This window comes from Strix uralensis, chromosome 17 (assembly GCF_047716275.1).
Source record: "Strix uralensis isolate ZFMK-TIS-50842 chromosome 17, bStrUra1, whole genome shotgun sequence".
In the NCBI taxonomy this organism is placed as follows: Eukaryota; Metazoa; Chordata; class Aves; order Strigiformes; family Strigidae; genus Strix; species Strix uralensis.
In genome coordinates this window covers 10,318,348-10,331,773 of record NC_133988.1, presented here as the reverse complement: position 1 = coordinate 10,331,773, position 13,426 = coordinate 10,318,348, and the positions used below count along the sequence as shown (strand labels likewise).

The window sequence follows — 13,426 nt, the reverse complement described above, 5'->3', positions numbered from 1 at the left end:
AAATACTACATGGCCAGTATTTGGGAACTGCATGAGACAGCTTTGATGACTACTCATGAACCATCATTCAGCATCAAAGGTTAACAAGAGTCTGGGACCAATTCTTCGCTGCTATACCAGTGAAAATCTGAGTAACTACAGTCCCTCAAGCACAGAGAGATTGGCAGCAGAGTCTCACCCCTTGTGGTTCCAGGCCTAAAGGAGATTCAGCAAGTGGAAATAATTCTCAAGAAGCAGAGCCCTGATGTGCTCTCTCCATTCATAGTAACAGTCCACTTTATGCAAAGTGACTCATTACCATGAGTGGAGGGAATGTGATTCAACCAGAAAAGTACATGTAATTTGCATAGATTACTTTCCCACTTGATTTCTATGCTGTGGAGTAACAGGGACTGCCTTCAAGACAAAAAAAAAAAAAAAAAAAAGGATCATCCCATAAGTAATTCTTTGCTTAAGTATTAAGAGATAAGAGATTGAAGAGACATTTGGCAGTCCAGAAAAAAACGAAAACCCATACTGTGAAGAAGGACGCCTGTGTTCCAGTTATTTCTGGTGTTGTGGAAGAGAAATGAAACTAGCGTTTGGAGGATGCTTCAAGCACCACTTGCAAAGTAAGGCATAAATGTTTCTTTGCAGCCCATGGAAGTCAGTGCTGGAAGGAAGAAAGAAAGAGGAGGCGGCCTCAGGGATGAGTTGGTTGGATTTCAAGTTTTGCTTTTCTTCCCTGGTTGGGTGCGGCTTGTATTTTTGTTCAGTGGCGGCACCACCCTCATCAGCCTCTGTGAAGAGACATACCACTGCAGAGCTGGTGGCTCACTTCTGAAAAGAAGGTGGTCTCCTTCAGACTGGCTCCTTGCTCTGGACACTGCAGCATTTCACCAGATGAAACTCAAAGAGAGCTTTCAGCATTCATATATCAGACCATTAACCTAAAATGAGGATGTGATTTCATTTATAACTCTGCACTGAAATGTAGTGGCTGCAGTGGGTAGTTTATCATTTCTTTTGCTGAAGCACTTGCTGGCAGAATCACGATAGAAAGAGGCAACTGGTTCCAGCAAAGTCACAAGGGCAAACCCAGACTGCTTACTTTGTGCATAAATGGTTTAATGTGACAGGGCATGGAGGAAGCAGATCTGTCAGGAAAAATAAACAGGAAAGAAAATATTGCTTCAGAATAACTCATCCCAAGTAAATTGAGCTTTCCGAAGAAGCAGCATGCAAACGATTGGGTTTCAAGAGTTTCATCCTGGCTCCAGGCAATGTATGATGCTTCACTTGACAAACAAGCCAAGCTCAAGAAAAACAACTTTGCTAGATTAAGAGAGCAAGGAGGGATTGGGGAGAACTGAAGTGACACACGGCTCACCAGATACAGGGCTTATTTTACTGTAAGAGAGCAGTCAGGCTTTGGACGAGGCAGATAAGCATACAGACTTGAAACCCACAAAACCTTTCCCCACACTTTGAACCAACTGCAAAGTCGATAACACTATATTTTAAGAAAAGTGCAGAAGCAGAGTTGCACCTCCTTACAGCAGCACAAAGCAGACACACAAATCAGCATCCAGCTACAAACCCTTAGCTTTACTCAGCTTTCTGTCCACAGGCTTACATCTCATGAAGTCTGCTCCCTTTGCCTTACATTTCTTATCCTTCTGACCCAGCGGCCCAGAGGTAGTTACCTACCTAAAATTGTGCTGCTGCTGGAAGAGGAGGTTCACCTCTGCTCTCCTGAAGGATGGGCTATGTCACAGCAGGGGTGAGTGAAATTACACCCTCTACACGGCACTCCCTTAATCTTCCAAGTCATTTTTCTTGAACCACATAGAAGAAACCAGCTGGAAAATAAATAGAAGACAGGTAATAGGAGGGCACTGCAAAAATAAATAGAATTCAGCAATAACAGAGCAAAAATTAAATCCCTGTGAAGTGTCTGAAAATCAGCTTCACATTTTGAACTGGTTCAAAGTAGGGATGCATCACATTCCTAGGAAAACCAGGACTCAGGAGACAATAGCAAATACCAAAGTCTTGTCCCAGCACAGGAGTATTCCCAGTTCCCACAGGCCAGATAGTCCCAGAAATCCCATTATCACCCTTCCTATTCTTACCACATAATTTAGACTCCTTTGCTTTTCCACAGCACTTTGACTGTGCTCCCAGCCACACTGGATGTACTTGCTCGTAGATGAAGCCCTGTGAGTCCACTCTCAGCAAGTAACATCACCCAGGACCTGAACACAGGACTAGGACACAGAAGGAGCCCCAGGTGCTTGAGAACTTCCTTTTAAATGGAAAAGTGATGCCCATTCTGGGAGACCTCGCAGCAGGAGAGACCACACAGGTGACGAGACCATTGCTTCCAGCTGACAAGCCAAAGGGTGTGGGCTCTCCTTAGGAGATGGCAGAGGTTCAACAGCTGTTTGGGGATCTGCTTCATTCTTGCTGCAGGCAAATTTCAGCAGACCCACTTCCAGAGTATGTTTAATAGCATGCACTAAAACATCAAATGATCTGCATCAGACAAAACAAACTGGTGGACATGGGTTATTTTAATGTGAAATAAACTAACCTGCAACTAATTTCTGCTATAGGTAATCTCTGCTGCAACCACCTCTCCAGGATTTTGGGGCCAGCAGATCCATCTGTAGCAATCTCCTCCCATGTCTTGCCCTCCTTCAGATTGTTCCACCTCCCACTTCTGTGAGATGCCCGATGCTCAGGGTCCACATTGATGTTCTTGCCCTGGAAGTCCTTTTCTGGAAGGGGGGTGAATCAGCTCTGTCCCATCTCTGTTGCAGAAGGGCCCTATGAGGCACTGTCAAACAGGCACATGGCATTTCTTACACTACCAGCTCCTTGGCTTTCCCTAAGGAAAAGGTTTGCTAGCTAATATTTTTTTTTGTCCCTTTCAGAAGAGGGGAGGGAGGAGAGGAAACCAGCAACAAGCCCTTGTAAGCACTGATATGGCCCTAAGGGCTTCTCCACATTAAAGCTGATATAGCAGTGCAACTCCTACAGGCTGCTATTGTGGTTTGTGTTTGCACTCTCTACTCTTTAATTACAACTGTTGCTGACAACTGTTTACAAGACCACTTGCAGCTCTGTCTTGGAAATCAATTCAGATGTCAACAGTTACACCGTGAATGGGCTTAAAGCAAATGGGTAAAGGCCATAAACTTGACACCAGAAAGTGTAAATCTCTAAAAAAGGAAGAGTTGCACTTCTCAAGGCATGTGACAGGGAGGCCCCGCGACCAGAGAATATATTGGGGGACACCAGCCTCTGGTCACCAAAGGGGTGCATGCACAGTGGTGTGTGTGCACCCAGTGGGTCAGTAGCTTTGTTTTTTTCTGCAACGGTGACATGAACACATAACATTAATAATAATCTGCTTCATAAATAAGATTAAGTCCTCCAAAATGTCAAAACTTTGGCTTCTCAGCACTTCCCTGGATGTTTTGCAAGTGGGCGGTGGTTACAAGTGGCAGCAGCTAGAGAGCTCATCTCCAACCAAGACCTCCTTGGGCAGAGCTCCATGAGGAAACAGGAGTCAAAATGTACTAGGTAAGAGTTTACAAATGGGGAACCAAGGAACAGGAAGATTAATAATAATGATACTTAGCATTTCTTTATTGCTTTAAATGGTCCACACCCTTTACAGACGTTGACCCTCACAATACTCTGGGGAGAGGTGAGTGGCTATTATTATCCTGTTTTTCATAGATGGGGGAAAAAGGGCTGAAATGTGGCATTCCCCAGGTGAAATAGTTGAGAACTGGTGAACATAATGCTGTGCTTCAAGTCCAGCTCAAGCACTCCACATCCCTCATGAAAGAAAATATTGTAGTAATTCTCCTTCTGACCAAACTTGTCTTACTGCTCCTCATATCTGCAGACATGCAGAGCATCCTTAGTCCCTTGGCAGAAAGAGTTGGTTCGAGGCCAAGCATGAGGTGGCTTCACCCAGCGAGGACAGATGACTCCTTTCCCTCAGACAACCCTCCCCCAGCCCTCCCTGCCACCAGCACTCCAAGTGTGCGCCCTTGCGGCACTCGCTCCTCATACACATTTTACCACACTACCGATTTTATTGCTCCAGTGCTTCCCATAACAATCTCCTCCTTTTCCCCTGCTTTTCCAGCTGAAGGAGGACCACACAGGGCTGGGAATGGGGCTGAGCAATGATTTCTAGGAGGATAAATAGAAAAAAGGGAAACAGCTACCAGGCAATGTTGACACAAGTCTGAGTGGAAATTAAACAGTTTCTCACCGGCAGAGTGAGCTTCTGGAACAGACCTGGGAGAGCAATAGTGGGGAGTAAAAATCAAGGACAAAAACACCCTCATCCAACCTATGTAGTTTTAAGATGGAGCTTGATAAATCTGTAGGGGTGGCTGCCTGGGACGCATGGGATCAGACCTGCTGATGAAGGAGGTCTCTCCAGCCTGGTGCCCCCTCCAGCTTCCTTGAAAGCACTGAGCTGTTCAGCTCACAGCTGCCAAGGTTCATTTCTTTAAAACCTTGGCTGCCAAACAAACAAAGCTGGGACACCAAAGTGGTAATCAAGAAAATTGCATTGCAACACAGCTCCAGCAATGTTCCCTGCACTTTGGCAATTTGTGTCTTTATTTCCAGATGGAGTACTCCCTTCCCTCCTGTGGCAGGGGCTGCACTAGGACAGTCCCACCTTAACGAAGCCCTGGGATGCTTTGCCGTAATGCTGGCAGTCCCTCGCTCCAGTGGCACTCAGCCTGCTCCCTCTGTCACACCCAACTGCTCCAATTCATTTGGCTCTGCTACTGAAATAAATTAATAGCCAGGATTTCATGTGGTCAGCATGCTCTGCGGACACGGATCATAGCCTCATTTTGTCAAGCTCGAGAAGAAGGTTCTAACAACAGCAATGGGAGTTTGTCCAATTGAATAAAATGTTGGAAACTTAAGTTCAAGAAGGCAGACCCTCCGCTCCCCTCCTTGCTTCCCCAGGGTGCAGACACTCCTTGTCCCCCCCCAAAATTGGTGATGCAGTGGGCACACTTCCAGCCTGAGGGGATGAAAGGGATGGGTCAGAGGCCAGGTCCTCCCTCCTGACCTGTGGGGTGTCAGAGGCAGTTAAAACCCATCCATCAAATGTAAGTGCTTGGTTATCACAGAGGGAGTGCTTGGGGCTTTGTCTCCATGGGAAGATTGCATTGGTATCGTTCAGGGTATGAACACAAATTGCTGCGATCCCTTGGGGCCCTTCTTCGCTAGAAAAATTTGAGTCCTTAATGCCCATTAATTAACTCAAAGTAGGCTTTGCGGGAAATGTGTAGTTTTCACATGAATCAGTAGGTTATATTAAAGACCAGCTCTGCATATTTTATTTGCTGTATGATTCAGCAAAACTCAAGCATGCACTTTAAACACGCTCTTAGAGCTCAGTGAAGTCAATGGAAGGCTGCTAAAAGGCTTCAGTGAATTAAACCTTATTTAGACTGTTGTGATTTAGCGATAGGCATCAGCAATCAAAAATTTCCAATACTTTACCTCATACTGTAGTACCTGAACATGTCCTTCTTTCCTTTTGGCTGGAAAACTGCTAGCACTCTGAGAATAAATAAGACTCAAGCTTATAGAAAATTCAAGTCTGGCTTGCTTAAAACTCAGTAGAGCTTTGTGGTCACAGTGCAGAGATGTGTGTTGTTTTCTGCAGGTCTAAGTCAGCCCCTCTGCAATAAGGACCGATACCCCATTTTCTACTTTCCTGAAAGCTCTTGCGCAAGCAGATTGAACTGCTTTGTGCCAAGAGGCTACAAGGCACTGCCCAGATATGTTGGAGAGCTTGTGAAACTGCTGTGTGCTTTTGGAAAGCACTAGCAGCCTTGGAATGACAAGTTACTGCTATAAAGTTGAGAAGAGCATCTCCGGATCATCTGTGCTTTTCTGCCTGCAACGTAGCCGGCATAAAGCAAGAACCACAAGAAGGCAATTTCCCATAGCTCTTTTCTCCTGCCATACGAAGACAGTATAGGAGGGTCCCAGAAGCAGTAAACGCACTGTCCTTCAAGCTGGGGCTGCCTTGCACCTCGGGCAGCAGATGCAAGACTCGGGCTGTTCCCCATTCTCTCCTGCCCCACTGAGCTCTTGAAAGGGCTCCTCTTCCTCCATGCATGCAGTGTCAGCCACCAATGCCTAATGGTTGCTCTTTAACCTTAAAATATGACAGCACTGTGCTGCACTCATGTGATCCTGTAATCATATCTTCCTACAGATGCCCTTTTCATGCAGCTTAAATATTTTACAAATACATGTCTAAGTGCAAATCTATGGCATTAACTCTTGTATAGAGGGTACTTATTTTCAGCTAGGTGGCTGGGATTCCTATAAGTATAATTCACCATGCGGTATGACAGAGCTGGGCTAGAATGCACCGCTTTTACTAGCTAAAATACAATAAAATATGCTACACCATGTTTCACAGATGAATCACTTCTAAACCATGCCTTTAAGTATTGTCTGTCACTGCAGTTCCTTATTGTAATACTTCGTGAGAGCTAGAGAAAAAGAGAGAGAAATTGCCCTTTAAATCTCCACAAAGCCTACCATCCAGAAGAAATTAGGGACATTTGTTCTTGGAGTCAGATGGGTTATGTAAGAGAAAGCTATACACAACAGGTTTTATTGGGGTGGAGGTGAGGGGAATGTGTTTTCACTTATTTATTTATATTATGTTTTATTTGAAGAATGTTCAAGGACCAGCTCATGAACAAAACAACACCCAAACTCTGTAAAGAGCAGTTGTAGTCCAAAGGGCACAGACAATCATTTGATCTCAGCCCAAGCTGCCAGGCCACCAGGGTAGAGACCCCAGTAGGGCAGACCTTCCTGATACCTGCTTTGAATTAGCTCCCAAGGGGAAAGTCAACAGCATGTGGACAAAGCAGAGAATCAGGTCGGACAAATCACCAGCAGATAGTAGGATGTTCCCATATTCAGTAGGTGCCAAATTCTCTATGCAATCCTTGAGTCAAAGGAGGACGGTACTGGAAAGAACTACCTAGAGCACAAGTCCACAGCAGTCACAGACAACCTGAGGAGCAGACAGCTACTTGGGAAACAGCCAAACAAGATCCACGCCAAAAACCTTTGAACACTGCCCAATATCTAAAATCAAACTTTAATATGAAAGACCCAAAGTTACAGAAAGAGAGCAGCAATGATCTTCAATGGGATGTCTAGAGTCTGGCCAAAGGCTTTATATAACTTATGTGATTGAAAGACACACGCTTCATTTCTGCTACTAAACACGTCTCCACTAGCCAGATCCCCAGGTTTTCCAGCATTCCCTGGCTTGCCTGCAGGGGCCCTGGAGCCAAGCGTGGGGTTATTCCTCTGGGCTGCTGAGCCCTCAGAGAAGGGCTGCTGAAGTCTTTCACAGACCCAAGAGTTTTTCTGTAGATTGCTAGCAGGTTGTTTCCAAGCCAGACTCCCTGTGGGCTCTTCTCTCTCTTCTTTAAAGCTACCACTGAAATAATGCAGTAAAGGCAAAGCTGGAATAACAGGGCTGTCACAGCTGGTGGCCACAGCTGCGAGTTTGGGCCAGAACACATTGTTCTTCCTTCTGCAGATGCTTTCTGTTAATAAGACACTTACTATTGAGGTATTTTCTTCTTTGGGGATGTACAGCACAAACCAAAACCAAGGTCAAAGAGAAAGTCCATTTTTTCATTTACCATTTTGGCAGGATAAACAAGAAACCAGGAACGCTTCAGTCCCATCTGACATGAATAAGTAATGCCTCTGTTATTCACTGCCTGTCAAAAGTTTCATCAAGACACAAGCTCAGGTTTAGAAAGGTATCCAAAGGCCATTAAAATGCTGTACAATAGAAGAAAACTTGACCTTCGGGGCAAAGCAGCTTGGCACAAGTGCAGGAGCTATGCACGCCTGGTGCAAGGGTGTGCATACACGAACGGCCTGATCCCTGCAGGGACCGTCATTAGAGCTGCAAGCACCAGCATGCATGTCAGAGCTCCACAGTCCCTTGTCCACCAAAGACAGAATCCAGTGTGAGTGTAACTCTAGCAAGTTTCTCCCCCTCCAACATATTGCAGAGAAGGCTCTTTTCCTGCTTGCAGGAAGCATCCTCTCCAGCTACAAGCAAGTGTTGTAACTATTTCATCCTGAACCACAGCATCTGGTTGAGGTGAAAAGCCACTGGCTTGTGTCTCACTGCCTTTTGTTCATACATATTTGAAAATAATGTAGTAAGAGGAAAAAAAACCTGAGTATCAGCTCAGTGCCAGTTTTTTCTGCCACCTTCAAGGAAAAGTGTGATTCAGGGTCACTGGAGATCTTCATGCCCAGCACTAGTCCCAGGCTTGAATGCAGCTCTGTGTAGCTTGATGGAACTTCCTGCTTTGCACCACCCACAGAGTTTTGGTTTTCTGTCTTGGGCTGCACAGTCGAGTGTGTCTCAGTACCAGAAACATTATTAAGTTAGTTGGACTAATGCCTTCCTGCACATTTTGTAAACAGTTTGAGACCACGAGGTTTCACTATGTCTCATGACTTCTCCAGAAGGAGAGTGAGTCAGAACTGGTCAGTGAAGAAAGCTGTTGCGTCTGGGACCCCCACTTCATTTATTTCAGAAGCTGGAAGGTGTACATTACGCTTTGCATGCATTTTTAGTTCACTTTCTTTAGTCACCCCAGCAATCTGTGAAGGGGAAGCATGGGGAGGTGAGAATTTTTTCTTTTATTTTTTTGATGAAACCAGAAAAAAACAAAACCCTTAGAAGTACCAAGTCTTAGTTTTATGTGAGAACCTTCAAAAAGCTCCCCCAAGCATTTGCATCCAGAATAACTCTGTCTCCAGGAGGCTGTAACACCCACTCACACCACTTTCCATTGAGCATCACCAAGTACCACCTCACCATGTGCCCTGTGGTCCCTGCAGTCACACCCACTTCCCGACACACGGTGCTCACACCAGTGCAGGACAAAACTGCCAGATTTGCCTGCCCCTTACTACCTCCAATGCCCACCATAAGACATGCAGGAAGGCTGTGTGCATTTGAAGGCATGCAAATCTCCTCCCTTTAAGAATAACTCTGCTCAGCCTCTCTTTTAGCCCCAGAGATTTATGTATCCCCTTCATTTTAAGTAAACTCTCTTCCAAGAGCATGACTGTAAAGGTAAGTTCAGGCTTAAACCTGTGTAAATTATACGGTTTGAGTTCCCCGGGGATTAGCATAGTTTCTGCAGTCTCTCCACTACTCAAGCTCCCCCGTATGCTCCATAATCATTTCCAGCTTCCTTCATGCTTCCTGACTCAGGGCTATAACTCAGACTGTCACCCTCTGTGCTCAAGAGGCCTCTTTGGTAGTTCCTCAGCTTGCCTGGGGACCAGCCTTCTGGCAGAGCTCCATGTCCCTGGGCAGGAGGGATGAGGTGCCAGTGCCACACAGGGTGACTTGGTGCAGTGGTGCCCTCCAAGGTGCCAGGACCAGAGCTCTGCATGCAAGATCCCCAAGAACAGAAACCAGGAGACAGAGTTCAGACCCCCAACGTAGCCCTAACGAGGTCCTCGTTTGCTAGGGCTCGCAGCAGGAGCAGTGCAGCACACTACAGAACACCTCCCTGCCCACGGACAGCGTAAGGGCTGTCATAGAAAAAAAACCTGTCCTGGGCTTTTATGTACCTTGTACTGGAAAATATGCACTTGTCTGTTTGGGGACAATGGGCTGTTGGCTGAGGAGATTTGTGTGGTTTTAAGACCATCTATTTTACATCTACATTGTGAAACTCTGTAAAACTTGCCCTTGCAGCGAATGACTTCTATAAAGATCAGAAATGGACATTGCTTATTGCCTATTGATTTCATGAATGAAGAATGTGTACATGGCACGAGAACTGAGCGTTTGCACTACAAACACTTGTATAATTATGGGAGAAGTACACGTTAATGAGGGACCGACTATATTTTCCTTAAGTGCAAAGTGTATTTAAAAGGAGAAGGCAGCTCCTAGGGCTTTTGAAGTCAGAAGTTGTTAAACAGTCAGCAGCTGGAAATTTAAAATTCCTTCACATCAGGGCTCTTGGATCTGTGATCAATAGGGATTAAGTCAGACAGGACTTTTCAAAGTCTCTAGCTTTATTAACAAATAGGAAACTGAAATACTGAGGCACTGCTGGAGACACCTGTGGGATCTCAGTGCCAGAAGAGAGGCAAGGGGAGAGAGCATTTCCTCTCCAGTGTTGAGGCAGCAACATGAGCATCGTACCAGGCTGACTCAACTACAGCCACAGAAATGAAACCTAGATGCTAATTTCCCTTCCTTTGATGCTTGCCTGACTATCTCCTGATTGCATGCCAGTCTGCAGAGGAGGTTTCCTGCCAAATTTCTAGACACCCTCCTCCTAAGTATGCTATTGTGGTACACATTTCCCGTCAGGAGCTGTCCATTGCAACAGCGTGGCAGTCAGTATATGGGGTTTTGCTTCCTTGTTGATGACAGTATTTTTCTCCTTTATGAAGAAAAGGCCAGCCAGGCACCAGGGAGGATGATGATCTCTGCTATCCTGGGGAGAGGTTTCTGCAGGACACCAGAGCACTCCAAGCAAGGAAGGCAGAGGCTGCTGAGAGCAGGCAGCCAGGCCTTGCCAGTGATGGAAGCAAGATCCCTGGCAGTTTGCTGCAGCTCAGATGATAGTCACCAAGTTAAAACCAGTTCTGGAAGCAAAGACACACCTGCAGGCAGACAGAGGGCAGGGAGGGCAGAGACAGATACTTTGCATTTTCTCCATTTGCAAAGTTCCATGTCCCTGCTTTTATTCTAATAAAAACTAGTCTGACTGGGTCTTGTTTGTTTTAAGCTTAGAGCCTTTCATATCTTTTTTAGGGACCTCAACTGAAGATGGAGCAGGTCCTCTTCAAAGCTCTGTCTGAGTCAGGGTGCCATCACAGGGGACTTCTGCAGGCTCTTCCAGAGCCTTTTGCAGAACTTGTTTCTTTTGTTACTTAAAGCCCTGAAGCCTTTGAGTTATAAAGGAAGCAGGATTCCCTCTGCTACTTATTCATATCACAAAGCAAGTGGACTGATTTGTAAAATTACTGTTATGTGTTATATGAAGGTCAGCTGCTCAGATTTCTGAATATTTGGACCCATCTGAGTGCTTTCAGATCTGCTTTATCATGTTGTCTGGTTTTTAGACCACTATGCAAAATGGTTCATGAGGCTGCACAAGGCATGGGTCTGCTTACGCATGTCAGTTCATTTGGGCACACCATCTGCACTCAGTATGTTACATTTTTTGTAGCAACACCACTTAACTCAAATGCTGTTGGTGATGCTCTACAGGCTGGCCTCGAGGTTAGATCTGCTGTTCATATGCTGTACTTCATCCACCTCAGGCATATGTGCATGCTAGCAATAGCTGGGCAAGCTGGGCAATTAGCAGCAATTTTGTAAGTGAAGTTAAAGAGCTGGGTGCATCACAGAGAAAACCAAGAACTGCAACCTGCAGGACAGGAGTGAAAGATAGGACGTGTGTGCATCACCTAGAGCCTCCAGGACCAGTTTTAACCTCTTCTCCACCACATCGTCTTCCAATCTGCTCGATCTGGCTGGCATTGACTCACTGTCACTCTGTTTAAAACTCCCAAGCACCCAGAAGAGCAGTTGGAGGGTTGTGCTCATCTGTGCTCACTGGTAACAATCTCCAAAACATCAGCCAACAGCTGGAGCCTGTTCAGGTTGATGCATCTATTCCCCCTGTGTGTAACCTCAGACAGCACCTTGCCCTGCCCTGGAGCAGGGACAGGATCAAGGAGCCCATCTCCGTGCTCTCTGAGGACTGCTGTTAAGAAATGCCTGGTTAAGGAGTTATAAGACAGTCTCCATTTTCTCCTGTCACCTGAGGAGCACAAAAAACAAAGGAGAACAATTGATCCAAATGTCTTTTTTTTTTTTTTTTCTTTTCAAATCAAGGAAGGAGAAAAGAAATTAAGATTCTTTGCTGGCACTTTTCCATTTGAGTATGGACTGAATAAAACATTAGGTCCTGGGCCCATAGAGGCAGCAATTCTATAAAAGAGGAGCAAAGATTAAGAGCTTTGCTCTGATCAGATCCAGAAATCAATTTCTTCTTCTTGTAGGGTTCTCTTTATTTACCAATTTTTTGCAGTTTTACTAGAGTTATAAATACACTGTCTTCGGAGGGAAAAAAAAAAAAAAAAGACTCCTGCAAAATTAAGAAATCCAGTCCCTTTCTTTCTATATCTAGCAGGTGCAAGATACCAAAAGAGATTTCCTTCTCAGCAGACACTGTATCCGAACACTGTGGTTTCATTTACAATATTTCCTGCATGAATGAGCTAAGCCATGTTGTTGCCATGTCTTTGGATTTACGATGTGGTCAACAGTTTGTTATTTTCTTCTCTGCTTTCCAATTGCCTTTGTTTCGCTCGGGTGACGAGAGAGGCTGAGGTGAGTCATCTGGTCATTGGAAACTGCTATGCATCTTAACCAAGTGGCAGCTTGAACCTCCGGGAACCCCAGTAACATGTCTCAGCCAGAGATGCATTTTAATGACAAATCGCTGAGATGAACACGGCTCAGAGCCCGAGTCTGTTGTCCTCGGCACAACATCATCGCATTGACTAGCGGAGCAAAATGTTTTATGTTGCTGTGAAAGGAACCGACACGGCTGGAGATTTAATCATTTCGGATTCATCTTGGCATGACGCCACTAGTGCGTATAAATGGAGCGTTTAATGTTTAATGTGCTGTTCTGACTGAGCTGTGACCTTCTCGCGCAATTGCATGTTGGGGATTTCCGATGCCATGTCACTACAAGCAACATTGCCACTTACACGGTTTGAAGTGGGTGAAAACCATACAGCCTGACACGGCAGCCTGCCCATCGAGGGCCTGGTGTTCAGCGAGGGCCTGGGACCAGCCTTGGACCGGTGGGCTGGCTGGAGTGCTCCACTGGTGGCTTCTTGACTTGGCAGCACATGGTTGTGGTGCACAGCATGACACTCCAGGATGGCATTTCACTGACCACATAGGTCTGTGCCTATTAAATAACTGCACAAGTCAAGAAAGGGCATCCCTCTAATAGCATATCACTTGGTTTAGGGAGATACAACAATCTGGAAAATAAGGTAGCACCAACTGCAGGAGCCTCCTCTTCCCCCACTTCACTCCAGGTCAGCTTTCCACAGCTGGAGACCACAGTGAGAGTGGAAGTCCTGTATCCCTGTCAATGCATCAGGAGACCTGGATGAGGAGACATGGATCTCTGCCTCACATTGTGCAAAAGTAGAATAAGTACTAAAATATTATGGAAATCAAATCAAAAGGGGAAATGCTTATTTTGTGCATATATTTTTCTTCCATTCTTCTCCCCAGCCCAGCAAAATGACAGACTCC

General features: G+C 45.5%; 1 long non-coding RNA gene across 1 annotated transcript; it reads right to left on the bottom strand.

The window, feature by feature from the left end:
• Nucleotides 1-225: 225 nt before the first annotated feature.
• Nucleotides 226-2,849, bottom strand: LOC141951248 (uncharacterized). Its single transcript, XR_012631304.1, has 4 exons — nucleotides 2,576-2,849; nucleotides 2,115-2,500; nucleotides 1,690-1,841; nucleotides 226-1,136 (listed from the first exon to the last, which is right to left on the bottom strand). It is a non-coding gene; the product is annotated as an uncharacterized LOC141951248 (long non-coding RNA).
• Between the last annotated feature and the right edge of the window lie 10,577 nt (nucleotides 2,850-13,426).